General features: G+C 45.1%; 1 long non-coding RNA gene across 2 annotated transcripts in view; it reads right to left on the bottom strand.

Annotated features, from left to right (window-relative positions):
* Positions 1-294: 294 nt before the first annotated feature.
* LOC108394934 (uncharacterized) overlaps positions 295-9241 on the bottom strand; it is a 41181-nt gene continuing 32234 nt past the window's right edge. For both annotated transcript variants that reach the window (XR_012126007.1, XR_012126006.1), the window contains one exon: positions 295-620. This is a non-coding gene — a long non-coding RNA (uncharacterized lncRNA). The remainder of the gene's footprint in view (positions 621-9241) is intronic.

The raw sequence follows: 9241 nt of genomic DNA, 5'->3' as shown, positions 1-9241 counted from the left end.
GTAGACATAAACAAATAGGAAGGATTCTAAAGAGAAATCAGAGTGTTTCTAGAACTCAAAAATATTCACTTAATGTATTTTTTTCTGCCATTCTGGTGAAAATAAGAAAGTGCTAATTATTGAAGAAAGTGAAATGTCTTTATGTAAAACATACAACATAATGTATTTTATATGTTTATGTGTTTTATACAAATAGGCTTTACAAAGGGATATAAATTACATAAACTATACAGTATAATTTTTATTATGCATTTATAAATTGTAAATAAGAAGACATTTTGGAAGACTATTGAATCATGAGTGTGTAATGCTTTTATTCCTAGTCTAATCTGTAATATTTAAACAAAATTGAAAGTAGATGGATAACATTATTTGGAAAGGCTGTCCATGTCTTCTGGAAGTTCATATCATCATCAGGATATCTTTCAATTTCCTGAGGTAAATTTTCATAGGTCATTTCCAGACTCATACCGCTGTCACCGAAGGAAAATTCCAGTGTGTGGAATGCTTTGCAGTCTTCATGCGCTCAACCTGTTTTGTATCACAGAACTCTTTCTCTTTCCTTCATTTCCACACAGAAATCAACTGTCAGGGGACATTTGCAATTTTGGCACATTTTCCTAAAGTTTTGGAAGACAAAGTTTAACAGAAACATGAAAAACTTTTATTTGAACGGTGTAACATCATCACTTCTTTCTCCAATTTTACTTATAACCAAATTCCTATTCATTTCCTTCTTTCTTTAAACTGAGATATAATTTGCATTTAATATCATATTAGTACAACATGATAATTCAATATTTGTGTATATTGTGAAGTCATCTCCACAATAAATCTAATTAACATTGATTATGACACACAGTTAATATTTTTTCTTGGGGTGAGAGTTTTTAAGATCTACTTTTAGCAACTTTTCAAATATGCAATACAGTATTATTAACTACAGTCACCACACTGTATGTTACATCCTGTGACTTATTCATTTTATACTGTAAGTTTGTACCTTTTGACCCCCTTCACCCATTTTACCCACTTCTCACCCCTTACCTCTGGCAACTAACCATCTGTTCTCTGTATCTATGAGCTTGGTTTTTTAAGTTTTCTTTTTGATTCCACATATAAGAGAGATCATACAGTATTTGTCTTTGCCTGACTTATTTCACTTAGCATAATGCCCTCAAGGTCCAGCTATGGTGTCACAAATGGCAGGATTTTCTTCTCTTTTATAGCTAAATAATATTCCTGTGTGTGTATCATTTTCTCTATGCATTCATCCATTGATGGATAAAGAACTCATATTCCAAATCAAGATTATGGAGTACTTCCCTGGGGAATTATAAAAGTGGGCAGGGAGGAAAGAAGGATGAGTAGGCCACCAGCTACCACAGGAAATGTGCGCGTGCCTCCGCAGACTTGAGATTGTCTTGCTTTCTGTTTTCCTCTTTCTGCCCCCTTGGGGAGATGGTAAAACTCTCAAGAAAACTGAAATGAAAATCTAAGCTCTCTGAGACCAGAGAAGAGTATTTTAAAACTGTTTCCTGCAGAGAATCCAGCAAAGATTTGTGATCTATAGAATTCATTTTCAATTGACTAACAGCTGTCTCATTCTCCTGCCCATGTGATTCTAAGATTATATTTTATCAGCACTGACCACATCTCCATAACCTCAAAGGCAGATAGAGAATACCCTGTTGGGTCCCTTTCCTTTTAAAAGACAGATTTCCTTCTGGGTGACCTGGGACTCCCTCACATAAACATAAAGCATAAAAACAGCCACCTGGATCCCTGTGGGTCTTCCCCATTGGACTAGTGGCAAGTCTTCTAGCTGATTCACAGTTAACCTGCTTGTTTCTTTTCCAATCAGATGGTACAAAAGGAAACTAAGCATTTTGGTTTCTCTCATGACACAAAGGTCTCAGTGAAGAAGGACTTCTCGTTGCTGTTATGGAAATCTGGTGAAAGTGGAGGTAAATAGTTCTCTGATAAATGAAATCTTCAATTGGATTCTCTTTCCACAATTAAATTTGCTACCTTAGTGTCCTGGTTTTGCAACATAGTGATTAATACATTAAGCCAATTAAACTCTAAGTAAGTCTTCACATTTGTTTGCGTATTTTTTTAGAAGCCCACACACAGAATTAGTCTGAACCAAAGGTGTAATTTATTTGTCTGCAGCCTGAGTCACTCAACTCCCTCAGAGAATTTTTCCCACTTGTTCTTTCTTAATCTCGATGGAGTATGTTTTTTCAAAGCATGATTTATTTAGAAACAGGCTTTCTAGCACAGAACCCAATGGGTTCTGTGTTTTCTATTTTAGAATTTGCTCACATGTCTTAGGAAACTTTAAAGCCATGCACTCTATGCTGTTACAGTTCTGAACTGTTATGTAGTGGTGAATATTGTCACTGCACTTGCTTTACTACAGACGTCAGAAATGATCACCCTCCCAGATGCTCCTGTCAGTGTTAGAAAGTTAAAGAAAGATCAAAGAGGCCCCCTTCACACACCTTTTCAAGTCCATTAAACTTCATGGCACCACAGCCATTAAGTAATATTTTATCTAAAGTTCAAATAAGTTGTCTTCCTAAAGGTTTACTTAGCTTTTGGCTGTGAGCTAAAAAAAGAATCAGTGATAATCACAATTATTAGAACCCAGATACAAGACCACAATTTTTTTCCAGACAACGACTCTTCTAGAACATTCATGAAACTCTAATGGTAAATGACTGAGAAGACTCCATACCTCAAGCTGTAGGTCTGCTACTATTTAACATATGATGGTGAGTGAATCGCTTACCCTCTCTGGGCCTCAGTTTCCTGTGTATGAAATGGGGATAACACCTGGCAAGCCCACCTCCCAAAGCTGTACTTGAGTTCAAATGATTTAAAGCTTGTGGAAGCCCTTTGCTGTATACAAGATTGTCCTTATATGGCTTTTGATTACCAGTCTTAGCCTCCACAGAGAAGTCTGCAAAGGGACCCAGTGAGGTGCAGGAAGAAAATACCAGTATGCCCAGAATGTTTACTCTCAACCTAATTTATCTTGTTGAGCATATTTGTGGAGCATGTGATTTGTGTGTATTTGATGGTAGATTGGCTTTCTCGGCACCAGTTCCAACCTACTTCTGATTTGTCCTCCTAAACTGCAGAGGCTAGAAAGCTAAAAAAAAATTAAAAATAAAAAAAGACACTTCCCAGGAAAAGATACCCCTGGCAGCTGAGGTTGCAGAGGTGACCTAGCTTGGTGGATTGATGGTGTTTCTAGCTTCTGTAAACATGATGCTTTCACGTCCGCCCTGCATGCCCGTACCAGTCAGGCCTTCTGGACAGCCAAGTGGTTTGCCTGAGTCACCTTACCTCGGCCTCCTGCCTCCCGCCTGGGTGCGGGGCACGCTTTTCAAATACAAACCAGCCAATCCTGAGTCCACCCACCACCTCTCCCATGGGCTCTCATACTTGCCACTGGCCACCTGCTCTAGTCATGCCAAGACCAGGTACCAGAAAACTAGGGGCGCCCCTGTGTCTCAGAGCCCACTGAAATTTTTCAAACTAGCCAGTCCTAAGCTTGCCGACCCTGCTTCATCTGTTCTTCCCCACAGAAACCACAGTACAGGCTCTTACTCGCATGTCCCTCTCTCCCTCTGCCTCTTGGCCAACCCTGGCACTTCTTGAGTGGTCCTTGTATGACGTGCGCTTCTCTTGGGATCTATGAGAAATAAGCTATATTTTCAGTGACAGTTGTCTCTTGATCTATTGGCCTCAGCCTACCTCAAATTTTCTATTAATATACTATCTTTCAAAAGACATTGCCAATCAGCTGTGCCCACAGAGAACAGATGTAGAGGGTTAAGAAGGGAGTAGGAGAAACACCCACCCAGGTGCGGTGTGGCTCTGGAGCTAAGGGTTTGCAGCCGCTTCTGATCTCTGGGCTGCAGCTCAGGCACTCGGTCCCAGAGCCAGGAGACCCAGTGTGTGCTTCCTGAGCCCGCAGTGCCCGGACTGTGGCAACGTTCACGGCTCCTGGATCAGGCCTGGTCTGCAGTGTATTCCTGGGGGCTGTTCTCACATTCCAGCCCCGAATGGATTCCTCCAGCGTTTTGTAAGCACCTGATTCTCTGTATTAAATCTTTCTGTTTAAACTTCCTGTTATCTGCAACTGAACCCTGCCTGATACAATGTTTCATAATAAATATATCACTCAGGATCCAGTCAGGAGATGGAAACCGCACTGGTAATTTGAACAGAGAAAGTTTAACTAGTAACAGGGGATTCACTCCTAAGAGGAACAGAGAAAGGCTGGGAATACGGGAGCTGCTGATGTGGGAAGAGCTGCCTCTAGGGCCCAGGGAGAGCATCTGAGGCAGGAACACGCTTGGATGAGGGTCTCCCTCCTCTCACCACGCGGAGACTCAGACCTCATGGGAAGGTGCGGCCGTGGCTGATTGGTAAGTGAAAAAGTTCACTGGAGGGCCACATGCCAGGGCTGGTTGGCAGCAAACTGTTTGCCATGGTCTCTGCAAAACTGGCTAGAAAAGCTCCAGCTGGGGTGCCGGGGAGGCTCACTGGGGGGCCCCCTTGGGGTGACTTGCTGAGAAGTTACCTGCTGGGCCATTGTCAAAACTCATTGGAGGGAGTGTGCTGATGGCCCTCCCGTACCCACTGGTGGGGACCGTCCCCGGGGGCAGCCAGGCCATAGGGCGCAAGAGGAAAAGGCCCTGGGTCCAGGGAGAGAAGCCTTTTCCTCTTTTAATGTGCATGACTCTGGTCCAATCCAGAGAGAGAAACCACACAATAATTGGAAACAGGCAAACTCTCATAAAAATCATTATTACCTATAACAGGGGATGGGAATAAGGAGGGACTTGCTAGTAAGAAGAACGCTCTGGAATATGTAGGAAATGCATCTAGAAGGAGCATCAGCTACCCCTGGGGCTGAAATAGAGTGCCAAGGACGCAACATACAGCCCACCCCTGGCTGAGGTCTGGAGACTGCTAGGGAGGTCGTGGCCGTGACTAGGGCAATAGCAGAGAGGCTGCTGTGCTGCTTCCCCAGTGGAACTTGCTGGAAATCTGTCCACGAAGGTACCCCAGAAAGCCGTTCATGGCAAGCATCTCAGTGGAGTTCTTGCACTGCAAAGCCTCCAGGGTGGGTGCCAGGGCAGTCTGCTGACTCTGGGTGCTGCTGGCACCAGGCACTGTGGACCCAGATCAGCTCCAGTATCACAAAGCCGCTTATAGGAGGGAGATTTCATGATATGAAGCATCAAATTGATCATTGATAATAATCCACCCTTTGGGCTATTTGGCTTCCAGATGTATCCGTTTATACACATTTGAACTGTTGTATAACTGTTTCCAGCTAGTGAGACACAGCATTGCTTCATGAAAGTGACGTGTTTACCCCTTCCCCAAAATGAGGCACACAGCCTTAACATCATTGTATACATCATCACATGTTACATTAATTACTGTTCAACTGCAGTCAGAGTCCACATGAATATTCTGCCACCTAAAGACTAAAGCTAATTTGTTATAACATAATAATGGAAGAGGGGTGAGAAGAAGAAAATGGCTAACCTATACACATGAAGATACATCCATCGAAGCAGAGAGAAGTAGGCAGAGGGACTTCAGTTCTCCTCTGTGTAGGTGGTATCGAGGTTCTAATTGACATCTGCGGCTTCCTCCTCCACTACCCATTCCATATATCCCTTGTCTCAGCCAGAACTTCAACTGGTCATTTAGGTCATTACCCTGGAAAATGACTCAGGCCTTCATATGTAAAATGGTCTGAATCCTGCATGGTCCAGCCCCCACTTTTTCGGAGGTCTATAATGTTCCATTAACCTTCACTATCAGGCATGGAAATATTTAGAGTCACCCTAGGACTCCCCTTGGGTCAGACATAGTCCTCACTGCCCTGCCAGGTGGCAGAAACACCCCCTCCCCTTGGTTATTACAGGTAATCACTCCAGCCAGTACAGTGACCTCTTCTGCCCAATGGTTCAGTGGCATAAGGAGCCAAAAATAGCCAGGTGACAGTCTCATCATCCAATTCAACCAAACCATTCTGTATCCAACGATGGAACTAAGGTCTCCAAGCCTGCAGAGCTCAAAGATTCAAAGAAACAAACTTTCTATGAGTGGGTTATTAGTGATAATAGAGGAACACTTCCATTCCCTGACTGCTAGATCCATGAATCTTGGGAAGGAGAAACCGCCTGTAAGTCAGAATCCCATTCTTCGGTGGGTGGTGTCCCAACTGGCATCATAACTGAGTCTTCCGTAAGCCACTCCACCTTGCAATTCCACCAGTTGCCTGCTTCCAGATGATGGAGGATGTGGTTACATCCCTTAGTTGTGTGGCGTGAAACCATTGCTGCGCTTCCCTTGCCGTGAGTCAGTCCCTCGATCAGAGGCAATGCGGGCAGAATACCACAGGCATTCCAGAGTCTACAGTGGACATCCTGGAGGGGGCAATACAGACAGGGAGGGCGATGTCCTAATGCAGAATACGTGTCTGTTCTGTGAGGAAGAGTCTGCGTCCCCTCAAGGACGGAAGAGGTCCAGTGCAATCAACCTGCCGCCAGGACAGAGGGCCCTGTTGGGGATTCAGTGTTGATCGCTGCTGCTGGTAGATTTAGACACTCAGAAAAGTTCCAGAAGAGGCTTCCTAACCTGAGCCTAGAGACACTGCGGAGCCTTCCTGATGCGCCGCTGCTTGACTGCAACAGATGTGGAAGCGGATCTGTCCTGCAGTGTGTTTCTGGAGTCATTTCTTAGATTCTACAGCTTATTCTTCCAGATCTCTGTAAGCATCTAATTCCCTGTATTAAATCCTTTCTGTTTAGATGTTCTCTTTCTACAACTAAGCCCTGTGTGTTTCAATGCTTTATAATTAACATATTTGCACAATAGTATGTGAATATAAATATATTTGAGATATCCGCTTAATCTTTTTTAAGTACTGGATATGCATGATTTAAAATTTTTAGAGACTCACTAGAGAGCGTACAATGTTTCCTGATTGGCCTAAGAACTTTCATTGGACTCCTGGAGCTCCAGATGGTCATCAAAAAATGACCCCAGCTCACATTTGCTTTACTGCTTTATATCAAGCTAATGAAGCGTGTAATGTAGCCCTGTGCTGCGCCATGTGGTGATGGGCTGTGTCACATAGGTGTGACCAGGTGTTTGAACATGTCATCCTCATAGGGAAAAATACCTTGAAATGGCTTCTTTTTTCTTTTTTCAAATCACCTTCTGGGTCGAATCTTTTTCCTGTGCCTAGACTATATATGTCAGACATATGTCTTAACCTTTTTGATTCTAATGAATGGTCTTGTGGTGGAAAAAGTGCAGTCTGATGTCAATTTCAGTCCTCTGCTCTCCTGCTTCGTCTGCAGCGGGCTCAGACGTGCAGAGAGGGGCCAGCTGGCTTCCTGGCCATTTCTCTGCCTCATCCCTCCACTCACTCTTCAAGCCACCTCTGACCCCCCAAGTGGAGAGGAAGGCGAGAGGAAGCACAGGAAAATGGTACAGGATGTTACAGCGTCACATTGGCGGCCTCTGGGGGTGGCACTGTGGATCCATTGAGACCTCCCCTTGCAGAAAGCTCCCCTTGTCCCATTCCCCGATGCAGGCTGTGCCCATGGCCAGCCCTGCCAGCATCCTCTCAGCTACCACTTTCAGAGAAAGACCCCACTCAGAAAGTCCCCAGAAGTATGTCCCTGGGCAAGTTCCCAGAGAACAGATCACACCCGGCCGCTTCAGTCACTGTCCATGTGCCACAGTCACCCTGGTGCTGCCACTGGCCAAGCGACAGATGCCGGCTCCCGTCCGTCTGCCATCAGAGAGCAGCTCCTCCAGCCCTGGCCTTGACACCCCCTCTGCGCTGGGATCTGTGTTCAGGCCTTTCTCTCTGAGTTCCCTCGCCTGACCTGTGTGGCGTGGAAGCACACCACCCTCCATCACACCCGGCCCCGAACGCCCCACTCGGAGGTCCAGCATCTTCTGAACGATCTGACCAGGGGCAGGAGTGTGAGGTGGGCAAAGACGGCAGGCAGAAAGAACTTCCTCTTTGTGTGGTCGCCTCTTCACCTAACTGGTCCCCTGCTTTGTTGTTCTGCGTTTGTTTGATTTTAGTTTTGGTTGTGCTTTGCTTTTATTATTCTGGTTTGGGCCCAGAAAACTAAAAAATAGGAAAGGTGGCATTTCTACACACTATTACCTTAGAATCTTAATTTCCTGGCTCAAAACACAGTCAGGTTTTCTCACGTGTATATTTCTCTACTAATTCTGGGGGACAAGCAAGCCTGTTCTTGTTACACTTATTTTCCATTAAGAAAACCAAGTCACGGTGAACTAGGGACTTGCAACAGTCACACAGGGAGTTACTACCTAGGGTCACTTGAATGCAATATTGTCTAACATTATTGTGATAATCCAGACCCACAAAATAACCCTGCCCTTCCATGTCATATCACGTCTGTATAACACTGGCATAATGTGAACAAGACTGGGAACAGTTATCAACACTACTCTTAGGCAGGTGTGTGCAGAACATTGCTGCCAGTTGTGACATTTCTCACTCATTTGTAACCCACGCCAGCTGGTGTCACCATGACCCTTAACATCTAGATTACAGGAATCCCTATTCCACAGCTTGTCAGAGTTCAGGAACAGCCTCAGGGTTTCTCATGGCTGCCGGTCCTGAACCCATGCTTTCACCTGGTGAGCTCAGTCTGCTGACCCCCTGCCCTGTGCAAGCAGCCCTACTAGGCCCAGGATCTGCATGAGGATGACTGGCCCTTCCTGGACTTCCACCAAAGAAACAGCACCCATCAGAGCCCCGGTGTCCGTAGCACATTTCCTGAAGGCGGGGGTCGGGAAGGGGGCGCACCAGAATGAAGTCAGCTCCACTGTTCCTCACACCCTGTCGGCCCCCCCCCAAGGCAGACACTGCTTACAGCTGTGCCCCCTGGGCCTGCCCCAGGCCCTTTGAGATGCCTCTTCTTGCGTTTGCCTCATCCCTTCCTCCTCAATTGTTGCCAAGAACTCTGAATTCTTCCCATTCTGTTTTGCAGAACAACAATGCAGCTCTCCCGGCCCTTCTCCCCAAATTCAGCTCTGAGCTCTCTGGTGCAAATCCAGACAAAGGCTAAATAAAGGGGAGGCTTTTCCATTAATAACACATCATTTTGTGTTTACTTTCTAACACTTCCTTTAAGAGAATCCATTC

This window comes from Manis javanica, chromosome 16 (genome assembly GCF_040802235.1).
Source record: "Manis javanica isolate MJ-LG chromosome 16, MJ_LKY, whole genome shotgun sequence".
NCBI classification, from domain to species: domain Eukaryota; kingdom Metazoa; phylum Chordata; class Mammalia; order Pholidota; family Manidae; genus Manis; species Manis javanica.
The sequence above is the reverse complement of the archived record's forward strand: the minus strand, read 5'-3'. Positions and strand labels throughout refer to the sequence as shown.